This window comes from Pseudorca crassidens, chromosome 2, assembly GCF_039906515.1.
Source record: "Pseudorca crassidens isolate mPseCra1 chromosome 2, mPseCra1.hap1, whole genome shotgun sequence".
In the NCBI taxonomy this organism is placed as follows: Eukaryota; Metazoa; Chordata; class Mammalia; order Artiodactyla; family Delphinidae; genus Pseudorca; species Pseudorca crassidens.
The window spans coordinates 167,863,357-167,873,809 of record NC_090297.1 but is presented as its reverse complement, the minus strand read 5'-3'; the positions used below and the strand labels follow the sequence as shown (position 1 = coordinate 167,873,809).

General features: G+C 35.9%; 1 long non-coding RNA gene across 2 annotated transcripts in view; it reads left to right on the top strand.

Annotated features, from left to right (window-relative positions):
* The first annotated feature begins 2,894 nt into the window (after nt 1–2,894).
* The window catches only part of LOC137220108 (uncharacterized), a 41,548-nt gene continuing 33,989 nt past the window's right edge, over nt 2,895–10,453 (top strand). For both annotated transcript variants that reach the window (XR_010941472.1, XR_010941471.1), the window contains exon 1: nt 2,895–3,051. This is a non-coding gene — a long non-coding RNA (uncharacterized lncRNA). The remainder of the gene's footprint in view (nt 3,052–10,453) is intronic.

The window sequence follows — 10,453 nt, the reverse complement described above, 5'->3', positions numbered from 1 at the left end:
ATGTGTATCAGAGGAAAACACTTTAAAACATAGAAACAAAACTTCCCATGAAAAGGATATCAAAAAAAGCATCTACTGTATCTAGTATATAATTATGCTTTTTATAAAGATGACAGGAAGTTATTTCCTAATATACTGTTAAATTTTTTTTTCTCTGACTTCTGTGGAAATTGAAAATAAGGAACATGGAAGGCTGCCATCACTATTACTAATCAAGCATGTGTCAAATATGAAACTGGTTAAACTGGTTTATTACTTATAGCCAGATTTCTTCCACAATGAGTTATAGGCAGTTCTTTGATGAACGTGCTAGACCCTGACCCTCGAGATGGTTTTTAATTGAACTATAATTGATTTACAATATTGTGTTAGTTTCAGGTATACAGCAAAGTAATTCAGTTATACATATATTTTTCCAGTTCTTTTCCATTATAGGTTATTACAAAATATTGAATATAGTTCCCTATGCTATACAGTAAATCCTTGTTGTTTATCTATTTATATATAGTGGTATATACCTGTTAATCCCATACTCCTAATTTATCCCTCCCCACCCCCAGAGATTTTAATTCCTGATAAACACAGTGAAGAAAATGTCCCAGTCATACTAAAATGAAATAAAAATCCTAAGTTAGGTGGAGACCTATTTTCATGAGTTAAAGCAAAGACGTAAGTGAATTTAAGCTCTTGGTTTTTTTCAAGATCGTCCTCTCTCTAGCCCTATCTTCTTGCCCAGCTGAAGTTAAAAGCTTTCTGATTTTTGTTAAAACCAGGAAACTTTGATCATGAAAGAAAAACAAAAGCCACCAAAACACATTACAGGCTCAACTCAAAAAAGCACCGGTACGAATCTGAAGGGCTGCCGAACATGGAATTATTCTTCCCTGCCCTAAACCTCAAAAGGGTTCACAGTACCACATCTCAGAAGGCCCAGATACTGATATCTGAAGGCTGAAATCTGGTCCCATTCCAGGCATGGCAGTGCTGAGTCCTCAGCGCCCACTGGAAGCTTTAGTTTCTGCTCTCTAGGAAGTTAATATTAAACCCTATGCTCTTAGGAGATGCATTCTCTAATCTGGTTACATCTATTTCATCCTACCAGAAAAAGGCAACAGTTTGAAATGTGAATAATGACTATTGAAAACACAGCCACACACAAAGGGAAAGATCATCCAAGCCCTTAAATAACTTTGCAATACGGCAGGTTCTGTATTTTTTTATTAGAGTAGTGCCAATGTTATATAACTTTATTATTTTATAATCCTTTGAACCCAAAGACCTCGTCCTCCCTTGCTACATGAACCCATTAAACCCATTAAACCCTTCCAACATCACTGGATTGGTGGCAAGTTTTCTTTCAGTATTTTTCCCCTGTGTATTTCTGATAGACGAAGTGAAACTGCTTATTCACTGGTGGTCATTGAGTTCATTGGCAAGGTGAACTGGGTGGCAACTTAGTAGTGTAATATCTAGAGTTCTAGGAATGGCAGACATCAAAAAAACCACTCCCTATTGACCGGGTCAGGAATAGCGTGAGGAAAGAAAGGCACTCGTCTGGTATTGGGGGTGGGGGCAGGTGAGCTGCAGAACTTAAAGGGGAATCAAAAAACATAGAAATTAGGATGAGTGGGCTTCCCTGGTGGCACAGTGGTTGAGGGTCCGCCTGCTGATGCAGGGGACACGGGTTCGTGCCCCGGTCCGGGAAGAACCCACATGCCGTGGAGCGGCTGCGCCCGTGAGCCATGGCCGCTGAGCCTGCACGTCCGGAGCCTGTGCTCCGCAACGGGAGAGGCCACAACAGTGAGAGGCCCGCGTACCGCAAAAAAAAAAAAGAAAGAAAAAAAAGAAATTAGGGTGAGTAATTTTTTTTTTGGCTGCATTGGGTCTTAGCTGTGGCAGGCGGGATCTTTCGTTGCGGCACGCGGGCTTCTCTCTAGTTTTGGCGTGCAGGCTCAGTAGTTGCCGCGCACAGGCTTACTTCCCCGCAGCATGTGGAATCTTAGTTCCCCGACCAGGGCTCGAACCCACATATCCTGCAATTGGAAGGCGGATTCTTAACCACTGGACCACCAGGGAAGTCCTGATAAATAATATTTTGATGCAATCTTTTTAAAAACAAAATTTTTTGCTGGGATGGATTTGGAGTTTGGAATTAGTAGATGCAAACCATTATATGCAGAATGGATAAACAGCAAGGTCCAATTGTATAGCACAGGGAACTATATTCAATACCCCATGATAAACCATAATGGAAAAGAATATGAAAAAGAGTAGATTTATGTATATGTATAACTGAATTACTTTGCTGTGCAGTAGAAATTGCAAATCAACTATACTTCAATAAAATAAATTTGAAAAATAAAAATAAAAAAATTAATGCAGAAAATCCAGGATGAGCAAACTGTCAAAAATTTAAATACAGAATTGCACCTTGCACTTGCATGGTTCAGCTTCACTCACCTCATCCTAGTCCTGGCTTTTCTGTACTGACTCAGTGACCCCAGAAATTCCACACTTCAGGAGCCCCTCTTTTTAAAGCATTGTCTGCAATTAACATGCAGATCTCCCTGAGGGAGCAGCATATTAAATCCCAGCAAATATATCCTAATGTTCATTAGTCTACTGAACACCTCCCAAAAACCAGACTGGAGGGCTGGAAAGAAAACAAGAAATTACTGGTGCTGGGTCTTCAACAGACAGTAAATGGCGAGTTAAAGCCAATTCTGTTTCTGACAGTCCAAGACCAAAGCCAACAGTTTTGGTTTTTCACTTCAAGATTTAGACATCATTTGTTGTATATTCTAGATCCTGGACATAAGGAGGCGCTGCCAGGCCATAGATGAAGGCTCAGAGTTAATTTCTGCTTTTAACTTCCAAAACTCACTAGGATCTGCTATAGCCCTGAAGAGAAAAGAAAAGAACTTTTCTCAGCAGACACATTCGGCATTTATAGATTTTGAAGCTGCTGTGAATTTATCTAACTACAGAGGATTTGTAAAAAAACCTCATCCAATTCAAGAGGACCTGCAGAAACTTTCTTTGGGCCACAGGGTGAGTAATATGCAAAGCTAGAATAAAAATATTTAATAATAACAATAATAATAAACCTATCAGTTTTCTCCATCATAGCCATCTTTTGCAATCAAGATAATTTTTAAGATTAGTTACCATATTTTATATAAACCTGAACACCCTTAAAATTTTAAAGATACTTATTTTTAGTTACACATTCAGTATACTTTCTTAAGCAATGGTAGACAGTATCTTGGGCCACCAATGTCAAAAAACATGCAACGAATAACAATTTAGTCAAAACAGCTTCAGTGGGATTCCCCCTCTACCTCTAGATATATATTCTCTCTCCTCCAAACAAAAGTGAGAGTTTATTTTATTTGTTTCTGACTAAATCCAGTAAACCAAGTTTATATGTTAAAATATCAGATAATCTCTTCATTGCATTTGTGGGGACTTTTCTTCTTTTCAAAGTGTCTACAGATGAAAGAACATGTTCATTTCTCAAACTTTTCTGTTTTCATTTTTCCTGATCTTACAAAAATAATACAAATGTACAAAGAATATATAAAATATAAATATTCTAAAACTAAAGGTTAATTTTAAGCTTTGATGCTGAAATGGAAGGAAAAAAGCCATTTTCCTAGAAGAGATCAAAGTGGTTAAATCAACCCTGGAAAATTCATAGACTGTCCCCAAAGTAAGTAAAATGGATGAAATCAGGTCATCCCAATAGGAATGCAATCAGTGGCAGTAAATCAAGATAGTAGGGAACTTAGCCTGTAACTTATAATCTTACAAAACTAAACTTTTAGACACAGCATAATTTTTGCAGGGCATAAGGCTTCATATTAGAAAGTTGCAGAATAATATAGAGCAAAATATGGGTACAAGTTCAGAGGGAAAAAGGAAGGAATGATCAGTTTCTTCTGTAGTGAGAGAAATTAACTTACACGTCTATGCTTTATCTTTAGTTGGCTTAAGGAACTAGAGGCAAAATGTGTGCATAATATACAATTTTCTTGTAAAGTACATTGTGTAAAATGCAGAAGACATTTCAAGTTGATGAAAATGAAAATAAGGTATTTAAGAAAATGTTAATAAATGTAATACACTAAGAAGTAAACTTTTTAAGTATAGGTGATCAAACCCCCAGAAAAATAATTTCTTAGAAAACAGTTAAATGGGGGCAGGAGAAACACCATTAAATTTAAAATTTGAGAAAGCCTTGGACAATTTTTAATGTTGATTATTAAATCTCCTCTTCTGCTTTCTTATTGTAGAAACTTAGCTGGTTTCATATTGCTACCTACTAAACTTATCCAAATCACAAAATTACTAAACTAATTGCTAATCAGTTACTTATCAAAAGGTTTTTTTCTTTGTTTTTACACTATGTATTGATAAACATGAATGAATTTTTGGACAAATTCAAGCTCTATTTAGATGCATAAAACACAACCTATTCCTTTGAGAGTCAACCTTGGAAATCCTGATTTTGCTTGGATAAATCCCTTAACAAACCTGTAAAATAGAAAGTTGGACCTCAGCTTACACAGGACTTAATCCCAGACTGAGTTTTAGATTTCTGCAGTCCCTATGTGGGCAATTTAATTAAAGAGTAGGTTCTTTAAAATTATCTTCTATATCAATCTTTGCCAGAAATTTTTCTCTACATCTTGAGAACATACAAGGTTCTAGTACCATTATAAAACAAACAAACAAAAATTCTATTTACTGAATGCTGGAGTTTGAAAAATTAGCATTAGTCTTCTTTTTTCTTTACAGTTTGAAAAATATTAACTCCTTGTGAGTGGGTAAATTTATACACTAATGTATCAGGTTATAAATATGTCCTCATAATTGTTACAAACAAAACGATAATCATACCAGAAGATTATTTTATTTATTTATAAAATTGTCAAGTAACTTTTCAGATTCTTTTTTCAAAGAAATCAAAGGGGAGAAATATTGAGGAAATATAAATGCAAATTGCACTATAACCAGTGAGGTAAGCTGACGAGTTGTTCACAGTTCGAAATGTTGACCTGTTCAATCATAATTAATTGTAAAGTCATTTTCCTTCAACTAGGACATTTTCAAAACAAAACTAAATACAGTCTTGTTACTCAACTCAAAAACATTAAATGAGAAAATGCAGAATGTGTTCAAAATTTTTAAATAGCTCCATCAGTTTTATAGAGTATATAAATAAAAGTTAAATATAAATGTATTTCAGGAATAAATAAAAGCTACATAGACAATTACATCAAAAAGGAAATGGAAAGATATTGATACCTTTATCTCACCAAGCCTATTATAACTGACCATTTCTGAATTAATGGAGAACTGATTTTATGGATTAAATATTTTTAGCTTGTAATATCATGCTAAACTATTCAGATGACATCAGATTTCTAATAGGAAATACTAGATTCTTAAGAAAATAAGCAAGATATTTAGGAAGAAAATATAGAATTTCAGATTCTTTAATTTGTTTCTAATCCATTACATATGTATGGGAAAAACTGTTGAATTCATAAATTTCATGTCATCTTCATGCTGGTCTGATGTAAAGTTAATGTGGTGCAGGATATAAAAATTGATATTAAGAAAATGAATACATGTGCACAAGTTATATGATACTCTGTAACATTGTTATTACAACCAAGTGTGTTATTGATTCTACAAAAGAAAATTAAATCACTGAATAAGTACATTGAAAGTTTAGCAATCGAGTAAATGTTTCATTTTGAAAATATTTCAAATGTGAAACTTATGCGTGTCATATTTATAACTACATATTGAAAATTGTCTTCTTATAATACTTAATTCCTGCCTACCTTGGATAAGCTACAGGTTTTAAGAAATATAATGAGACTATTGTCAGCAGGAAATTCGGAAGTAACAAACTCACTTGCCTAATATAACACTCCTACAAGCCGTTAATAGTATCAATGATTAATTTTCCCTTAGCCACTGAATCAAAATGTTTGATTAATGGTTCACCTTGCAAATCAAAAGTAAATATCTAAATAGCATTACATTTATATCAGTTCTCTTATTTTGTAACCAATAACCGTATACTGTGAATTCATTTTCTCTAATATAATAAAATGCCTGTCTTATTTATAATATTTGTCAGCTGGGGGTAATTTTTTAAATAACATCTGTATCTTTACCCTGTTAATTGAGTGAATTAAATTATGCAACACAAACAACATTAAATTTGTCCAGGAACTAGTTAATGCTGAATGGAAACTGTTTATATTCTAAAGCATTACGAGATCTTAGTACCCAGGATTTCAGTCTATCACTTGAAGAATTTCTGTAGTCTTTTTGGAATAAAACTAATAAAATTAGTCCCTTCGCATCTGAAAATTATTTACAGCCACTGCTCTCGCTAATGTTTGACAGAATTAGAAAAATAAAAATAAAAAACCATTAATCAAAAAATACAGCCTAATCAATAATGCAGCAAAAGGTTATGCTTATGAAATTTGTACCCTTTGTATGTTTCTTGGGGAGAGAGGGGATTGGTTTTCTCTGTATCTAACACCGGTTTTTTATCTGACTTATTATATGCACCTTTCTGTGTGTATTTATAGTATATAAAACTGCTCACATGAATAGATAATAATTCTCTCTGCCTTTAAGTTGTAGAAAGCTGAAAGTATTTTACTAGCATTATCTCCTGAATCCTGTCTACCCCCTTGGGAATATAGATGATAAAGAAGACTCTTTCAGCAATGATACTAGTGTTCTTTTTTTTTTCGAAAGCATAACTTGTGAGAGCTGGGTCTTCACTTGATATTTGAAGATAAACAATATTTGATTTATATTCGCTGCCGACTTTTGAGAGGGAACGTCAAGAGTAAGGGCTCTGGAGCCAGACTCCCTGGGTCTAGACCCTGGCTTTAGCACTTACTAGCTGGATGAATTTAGAGAAATCACTTCATTTTTCTATAGCTCAGTTGTCCTTATGTGAGGAATGAATGACAGGGGAATGAATGATAATAATTATATCTGCTTTGTTGAATCATTGAGGGAACAAATGAGTTTAAGCTGTGAACAGCTTAAGACAGGCAGTGACTTGCATTTTAAATGATTACATGCTTTTCGGGAACTTGTGTGTATTCACATCAGAGTGGTAGTTTTATTTTCCCAATTTTGCAAAGACCAGCTATCAAGCTCTACCTTTGTTACCGTTTATCTTTAATACCTTATCGTGGCCGACGACAGTAACTGGGAACTCCGACTTTTATTTCAGATCTTTTTCCTTTGCAACGAATTCATCTGTTTAATAAGTCTTACTGTGAAAAACATTAGTAAGTAGTAATTCACTTGTGCTTTCTTTTTAAACATCTTTATTGGAGTATAATTCCTTTACAATGTTGTGTTAGTTTCTGCTGTATAACAAAGTGAATCAGCTATATGCATACGTATATCCCCATATTCCCTCCTTCTTGCGTCTCCCTCCCACCCTCCTTATCCCACCCCTGTAGGTGGTCGCAAAGCACGGAGCTGATCTCCCTGTGCCATGCAGCTGTTTCCCACTAGCTATCTATTTTACATTTGGTAGTGTATATATGTCCATGCCACTCTCTCACTTCGTCCCAGCTTACCCTTCCCCCTCCCCATGTCCTCAAGTCCATTCTCTACATTTCTGTCTTTATTCCTGTCCTACCCCTAGTTTAATCAGAATCTTTTTTTTTTTTTTAGATTCCATATATATGTGTTAGGATACAGTATTTGTTTTTCTCTTTCTGACCTTCTTCACTTTGTATGACAGACTCTAGGTCCATCCACCTCACTACAAATAACTCAATTTCGTTTCTTTTTATGGCTGAGTAATATTCCATCATATATATGTGCCACATCTTCTTTATCCATTCATCTGTCGATGGACATTTAGGTTGCTTCCATGTCCTGGCTATTGTAAATAGTGCTGCAATGAACATTGTGGTACATGACTCGTTTTGAATTATGGTTTTCTCAGGGTATATGCAATTGTTGGGTCATATGGTAGCTCTATTTTTAGTTTTTTAAGGAGCCTCCATACTGTTCTCCATAGTGGCTGCATCAATTTACATTCCCACCACGAGAGCAAGAGGGTTTCCTTTTCTCCACACCCTCTCCAGCATTTATTGTTTGTAGATTTTTTGATGATGGCCATTCTGACTGGTGTGAGTTGATACCTCATTGTAGTTTTGATTTGCATTTCTCTAATGATTAGTGATGTTGAGCATTCTTTCACGTGTTTGTTGGCAATCTGTATATCTTCTTTGGAGAAATGTCTATTTAGGTCTTCTGCCCATGTTTGGATTGGGTTGTTGGTTTCTTTGATATTGAGCTGAATGAGCTGCTTGAGGAGACAAAATACCTGTATGCAGAAAACTATAAGACACTGCTGAAAGAAATTAAAGATGATACAAACAGATGGGGAGAGATATACCATGTCCTTGGATTGGAAGAATCAACATTGTGAAAATGACTCTACTACCCAAAGCAATCTACAGATTCAATGCAATCCCTATCAAACTACCAATGGCATTTTTCACAGAGCTAGAATAAAAAATTGCACAATTTGTATGGAAACACAAAAGACCCTGAATAGCCAAAGCTATCTTGAGAAAGAAAAATGGAGCTGGAAGAATCAGGCTTCCGGACTTCAGACTCTGCCACAAAGCTACAGTAATCAAGACAATATGGTACTGGCACAAAAACAGAAAGATAGATCAATGGAACAGGATAGAAATCCCAGAATAAACCCATGCACATATGGTCACCTTACCTTTGATAAAGGAGGCAAGAGTATACAATGGAGAAAAGACAGCCTATTCAATAAGTGGTGCTGGGAAAACTGCACAGCGACATGTAAAAGAGTGAAATTAGAACACTCCCTAACACCATACACAAAAATAAACTCAAAATGGATTAAAGACCTAAATGTAAGGCCAGACTCTATAAAACTCTTAGAGGAAAACATAGGCAGAACACTCTATGACATAAATCACAGCAAGATCCTTTTTGACCCACCTCCTAGAGAAATGGAAATAAAAACAAAAATAAACAAATGGGACCTAATGAAACTTAAAAGCTTTTGCACAGCAAAGGAAACCATCCAAAAGACAACCCTCAGAATGGGAGAAAACATTCACTTCTGTTTTTGCCTTTACATGTCTATCAGCTGGATTGGAGATAAGATGACTATCAATTTGTGATAAAAAATAAAGATGCCTGATCCTAACATCTCATTAACAAATGTGGTTATTGTTAAGGAATGTAAATTTTTATGTTATCTTATTCACATTTTATGAAAAATTCCAGTTTAGGATCAGAGTTTTTCAAGGCATGAGATATCTGCCAGTAAATGGTCAAAATGGAAAAGTATAGTCCCTTGTCAAATAATATGCCAAAATAATATTTATTTGAAAAGTATCACATGGGAATAAAAGGTTAATTCATTAATTCACTCAAGAAATATTATTGGTTATCTATTATTTGCTAGAATAAACTAGAATTCAAAGCAGTTTCTATAGGAGTGGTGAAAATTTATTACAGTATTTAGGAACAATTTCGTGAATCCAAATTAAACCTTTTCTTTCTCACCAAGGAGTCAATCTTCAAGTCTATGAAAATAATGTTCTATTTGTTTTCAACCCTTATAAAGTTGTCACAGGGCTATAAAAACACCTATGGCTCCCTGCACCAAATAGTCAGTCTCGGACTTCCCTGGTGGTGCAGTGGTTAAGAATCATGCCTGCCAATACAGGGGACAGAGGTTCAAGCCCTGTTCCGGGAAGATCTCATATGCCGCGGAGCAACTAAGCCCATGTGCCACAACTACTAGGCTTGCACTCTAGAGCCCACGAGCCACAACTAATGAGCCCGTGTGCTGCAACTACTGAAGCCCATGCACCTAGAGCCTGTGCTCCACAACAAGGAAAGCCACCACAATGAGAAGCCTGTGCACCGCAATGAAGAGTAGCCCCGGCTCGCCGCAACTGGAGAAAGCCTGCGCACAGCAACAAAGACCCAACGCAGCCAAAAAAAACCATCAGCCTTACAATCTTGCTACGGAAGTCAAGAATAGGAATGGATGCATAGGGTTCAGTAAGAGGTCCCTGGTCAACTTCACAGTCTGAATCATCTAGCTGCTCATGTTGTCTTTTGTTTTGTTTTTTAACATCTTTATTGGAGTATAATCGCTTTACAATGGTGTGTTAGTTTCTGCTTTATAACAAAGTGAATCAGCTATACATGTACATATATCCCCATTTCTCCTCCCTCTTGCGTCTCCCTCCCACCCTCCCTATCCCACCCCTCTAGGTGGTCACAAAGCACTGAGCTGATCTCCCTGTGCTATGCAGCTGCTTCCCACTAGCTATCTGTTTTACGTTTGGTAGTGTATGTAAGCCCATTCCACTCTCTCACTTCG